We start from the raw sequence: 6000 nt of genomic DNA, 5'->3' as shown, positions 1-6000 counted from the left end.
TTGAACAATTGAAATTTATTTGGCAGATGTTACAGAGGAATTACCCATTGTGACAAGAAGAGAGTAAAATGATCTGAGAGAGGTGATTTTGTGCGTGAGATGAACTAACGGCTGCCATTTATGAAGGGCTTATGATGGGTCAAGTGCATTTCATAAACTATCGCATTTAATGTGATCCTTATAATAACCCTCTGCAGCAGGTTTTTAAACTCATCTTTAAAGACGTTTTTAGAGCCGTTGTAGATTCACAGCTGATTGAGAGGAAGGTGCAGACATTTCCCATCCACTCAGCAGCCCCACCAGACGGGGCCATCCTTACACTTGCAGATCCTCATCGACACGTCACATGGCTGCCAAAACCCGGCCTCTGTGCACCGGTGCAGGATTAAATCTCAGAGACAGAGTTTAGGGTGAAGTAGAAAGAAATCGCTTGATTGCTTTCCCAGGCAAAGGGGCCCACCGTGGGCTAATGCCCTCGAGACTGTGTGTCCCGACCTGGAGGGGATGGTGAGGAGTCTTACAGCGTTCAAGGAGCAGGGCGTGGTCAGCTCGTGACCATTCTTCTGATTGGCCGGTGGTGAGGTCAGTGGGAGTCAGCAACCTCGACCTTCTGGTTCCAACTGGTCTGGGGTCTGTGTGCTGGTGGGCAGCATGCAGTTCACGTCTCCCACCTGGTGGGGGTTTCCGTATCTGCAACACAGCTCGAAGGACATGGCTCAGACTAAAGGCCCTTGACTCTGTGTAATGGCTAAAGTCTTATTATTTTCTCTTGCTTGACTGTTTTCCTTTCTTTCTGTATTTTCTCACTTCTCTGATTAAATTTATTCTTCGACTAAAGGTTTTCTACAGACAAAAGGCAGGTGGAGGACATGGGTGGGGGGTCCATTCTGGGACGACTTCATAGAGTCCTGCTCAGTTACAACATCACCCAAAGTTCATGGCTTACATCAGGGTTCCCTCTTGGTATTGTACATTCTGTGGATTTAGACAGTTGTATAATGACATGTATCCATGAATATAGTATCATACAGAGTAGTTTTATTGTCCTAAAATACTTCTGTGCCTGATCTATTGACCCCTCCCTTCTAACCCCTGGCATCCGCTGGTGTTTTTACTGTCCTCATAGTTTTGCCTTTTCCAAAATATCCTATAGTTGGAATCATACAGTAGTTAGCCTTCTCATATTGACTTTTCTTATCTAGGATTTAAGGTTCCTTCATGTCTTTTCATAGCCTGATAACTCACTTCTTTTTAGGGCTGAATAGTATTCCATCGCCGGGATGGACCACCATTTATTTATCCATTCACATACTGAAGGACATCATGGTTCCTTCCGAATGTTGACAGTTATGAATAACTATAACATGCATGGGCAAGCTTTTGTGTGGGCACTGGTTTTCAGCTTGTTTGGGTCAATACCAAGGATCATGATGTCCGGATCACATAAGGGTATATTTCTGGAGAGAGAGTTTTCCTTAAATTTAAAAATAAAAGACTGCCCAGTTCTCCTTATGCATTGGTTTTTATTGAAGGGAAAAGGAGACATTGTATCTAAAAGTACTTTGAAAATTGCAAAGCACTATGAATATAGGTAGTAACATGTTACAGTATTTGGAAAAGGTGAGGTCATTTTGAGTACCAGGTGTAACACCAAGTCTTTACATGACTTTAAATCCATCTCACTAGACCTTAGATTCCTGATCTATAAAATAAGATATGGCTACACTTTAACCATCACTGTGTGACATGTGAATGTGTGCTGTGTGTTAGCAAAATAAAAATTGCAGCATCTGTAGATGGGCAGGGAGGCTCTTTAGATGAGCAGGGAGGTAAAAGATATTCAGTGGGTGGTAGCTGTCCATGCAGGACGTGAGATACAATGAGTCAAATGCAAAGACACCAGAGGAAAGAATAAAAGTGGGATGCTAAGTAGATGTTAACTGCTGTCTGTCTAAATGAAGATAGCATGATGCTTGTCACAAGGAACTGGACCAGGAGAAAAGGATGGCTGGTGCCAGTGAGAAGTAAAGATGGCCTCCTCGTACCTGCCGAGCAGGTGTGTGCCCACCCACAATCAGTGAGATTTCCCATCAGGTGTGCAGGAGCAGCTGGAGATGCCCCGGGCTTCTTCATTTTTCAGAAGAATGTCTTTCTTCTCCTTTAGTTTCTTAGAACAAAAGTAGTTAACCCATTTTTATAACTCATACATTGAATCTTGCTGACTATTCATTGAATAGTCGTACATGATCAGTTATTCTGGTAGATACTGGCAAGGATCCTGTTTTTTCCCCTGACATTTATGGAGGGTCTGTGTTTGTGTCAGTTTGCAGCTCTGTATTGAATCTCTGGAACTTTATAGCAATGAAACACACTCACTTTGAAACCGACAACGTGGTATATATGGGCTTTTTTGTACATTTATGATTTGGGTATTAGCTTATAGTGCAACCTTCTCATTTCTACCATCCATAAAGGTAAACTCTACAAGCCGCTTTACAGGCAACTTTAAGTATAATATTCTTCTTTTTTGCACTGTAATTCTATTATGTGCATTAGAGAAGTGTTTTCCCTACTCACTTTTCAGAGAGTTCACTTAACAAAAAAGTTATTTTGATAGAACAGAATGATATGTCAATAGCGCCAAGTCTTGTACCACCAACATTCCAGAAGCACCATTATTATTAATGTCTTAGTCCATTGATTCTAGACAGAAAAGCTTAATAGGAGCAGACAAAGACATTTGCCTGTTTTGAGAACACTACAGAAATATCTGGCTTGCGGAATTGCAAAAACAAAGCAGTGAGGTGAAGGAACTCAGCGCTCTCTTCCAAATACAAGGACGTTTCCGATGGCTTTAATTGTACCAACAGCAGATGCTTCCTACAGAAGATTAATTTGCAAAAACATGAAATAAAATAAACCTACTTATGGAAACTTTCTAAGTCCCATTTTGAACTGGGCATCGGAGAACGCTAAATAGTTTCTGTGGGGATTGGGGAATGTGTGCTTTTTTCTGCAGAGCTCTTTGATGGTTCCCATTCTGTTGGGTGGCTGGGCGTCTATTAAGATCCCTTCCTGAAAGGGTACAATTGCCCATTCAAACATGGATCAATAAGAGCGAGCGCTTCGCTTTAGCTCACCAACACTGTCAGGTCCTTTCTTGCACTGTGTTATTTAAGAGTCATTTGCAGCATAGTGATGATAATAATTGCTGGTATTATCAAGTAGAACATGGTAGCAAAGAGGCCACGAATACCATGCAGTGAGCTCCCTGAGAGACAGAAGGTAGTTTTGGGAAACCTCAGGCACTTTGCTGTTGGCTGCCAAATAGTGTTTTTGGCGGATTACTGTCACAGAACACTCTCAGAAGTACTCTTCGGTGGACAGTGAAAAAGGCAAACGGCCGTTCACTCACCGAGCAATGATCGCTTTGGAGGGATCCGGAAGTGTAATGTGTCATAAACCCTAAATGATCAGCCTTATTTATGTGGCCCCGGGTTTAGTTACTCACCAACTATCGAGATGATTTTCAGCAGGTCGTGAAGATGTATTTCTTAACTGCATGTTACTGTTGTGGATGATTGAACGTTCTCTCTCCTAGATACAGATGAGGTAGGTTTGAAACACTACTATATTCACTCAGAAAAGGACGCTGAGTTGCCACGGTTGCCACTGGCAGGACCAGTTCCAGAGGAGCAAGCTCCTGAGGCAGCTGAGCCAGCCCGGGGGCACTGGGGCTTCTTCCGAGCAGACCCCACTGCATCAGATCTAGGGATTTCTCAGTGCCCGGTATCCCAGGCCTCTCCTCCCAGTCAACCTCTGCTGGATTTCACCCAAATGCCATCATGAACTCTGAGTCCGTTGTCAGTCTGTTAAAATATGAAGCTACTTTCACATCCGCGTCTGACTTCAAGCTTCCTTTCCCGTCTCATTATTGCACCAGCTTGGAACTGGTGTCCGTCCCTCGTCTTACTGGACTTAGACCTCAGCCCGCCTGTGAGTTGCCCTTTGCATTCTGCTTCTTCCAGCTGCTGTCACGAGTTTGCTCTGTCATGTAGTCTAGGCATGTAATTCACCCATAAATGACACATCAAACCATTGCGCGTGTTAGTCATTAAAACTGACCCAATCCGGGCCACTATAGGAAGAAAACTTCCAGTTGATCTCATATGGAACCCATTTGCTAATTGTGGGTGGGGGGTGGAGTAAAGCTTTTAAATTATACACAGCAAAAAGAACTCGGACCCAGTCTGAGATTCCTCAGTGAACAGTGCTGTGCGGAGGTGACCAAGCCATGGAAATTGTCTTCAGATAAGAAGAAAAATAAACTGATTTTGCAGAGCCTTTAAAACATTGTTGATGCTATGTAAAGTAACATCCAGGAGACTCATCTGGGGAAAAAACGTCATTATTATTTGTAAGTCAAAAGGATGAACAATATTGTGTGTGTGTGTGCGTGTGTGTGTATGTGTGTGTGTGTTTCCCAACTGTGCCTAGCAATTTTCTTCTATGAACGTGGAGGTCTTCAAGAAGTCCCCTGGCTTTAATATGTCTTTTCTAAGTACTCATTTTTACTCAGTAGACCCATACGTGAGCCATTGATTAGGGTACAGTTTGTCCCTAGGCTCATTCAATGCTGAAGACTGTCCAATAAAAAAGAAAAAAAAATTGTCTCCTGCACGTGAGACAGCTGCGTGCACTAAGCAACTCAATGCTCTCCTGTAACTGGCAGTGGTTTTTTTGGCCTTTTTGAGTATGAAACTCACCAAGTGCCCTATTATAATGGTAAACAGCAAATAAAGCTTCCTTCACAAGGAGAAAGTGGCTGCCCCGGAACATCCTTATTTTCGAGACATTTGGCACAGAGTTAGATTTTCACTGACAATAAGTCTTAATGCTGTTTTTCTTATACTGCGAGGTTAGGCACACCTGTTGGAATAAGCTGTGTACGTGCTAAGCCTCTTGGTCGGCTTCGAGAAACATGTTTGTCTTTCTTCTCATAGTGAAAATCCGCTCAGAAATGGAGGTAAAGGAGAAACAAGGCTTGTGGGAAAAGAAAACATTCAACGATAGGAAGGAAAAAGAAATCCTTTCTGTGTCTTAGGTGGTGCTTTCTTTAAAGAGAGGAAAATCTGCTTTTCTGTGTCTCACAGTTAAACTGTATGGGGCCTTCATTCTGCATTGTAGAGTTATCCAAAGGGAGCCCCTCTCTAATGAGAAATCGAAATCTAATCCTTTGTAAGGAATTTGCTTTTTTTTTTGTATGGACCACCAAGATGGAAACTTCCAAACTGAGTTCCTCTGCTCCTGCCGAGGTTGGAATTGAAATTTCTTCTCACAGTGATGGAGCTGCGGGAGTGGCATCAGCCTCTCACTCTGCAGATCCAGGGGAGCAGCGTGGCACGACGCGGACTGACTTGGTATGGATTTCCTTTCAGCAAATTAAAATCCACCTCCCTTGACAAGGCGAGAAAGAGGATGCCATCACATTTCACTGTATCTTACCAGAGTACTGCTGGCATCCACCCCTCTCAAAAACATCCTTCTCCCTAAAGTTTTTGTTTCAGATTTGCAAGATTGTTTTTAAGGTTTGTCTGCATTTCATACTTTCTTTCCCTAAAAATGAAAAATCAACTTGGGAGAGTCGATGAAGGGCAGTATTTAAAATGGTAGTTTGCTTCCTGGAAGAAAAATCTTGGAAGATGATGGTGAAAGTGGTTCACCATCTCCATGGAAGAAAAATGGCACGTGGGTGACTTAATTGACACTGATGCATCAGTCCTTTTTTCTGCTTTTATAGGTCATCTGCTGTGTATGGTCGTGGGTCATATTCTGGGGAAAATACAGAAATAAATAAGATGAGACTTTGTGATGGTTAATTTTATGTGTCAACTTTGACTGGTCCGTGGAGTGCCCGGTTAAATGTTATTTCCGGATGTCTGTGTGTGTGAAAGATTGGCATTTTTTTCCTTTTTTTTTTCTTTTGGATATTATATTTAT

Source organism: Hippopotamus amphibius, chromosome 10 (assembly GCF_030028045.1).
Source record: "Hippopotamus amphibius kiboko isolate mHipAmp2 chromosome 10, mHipAmp2.hap2, whole genome shotgun sequence".
Taxonomy (NCBI): Eukaryota; Metazoa; Chordata; class Mammalia; order Artiodactyla; family Hippopotamidae; genus Hippopotamus; species Hippopotamus amphibius.
This window is presented reverse-complemented; position numbering follows the sequence as displayed.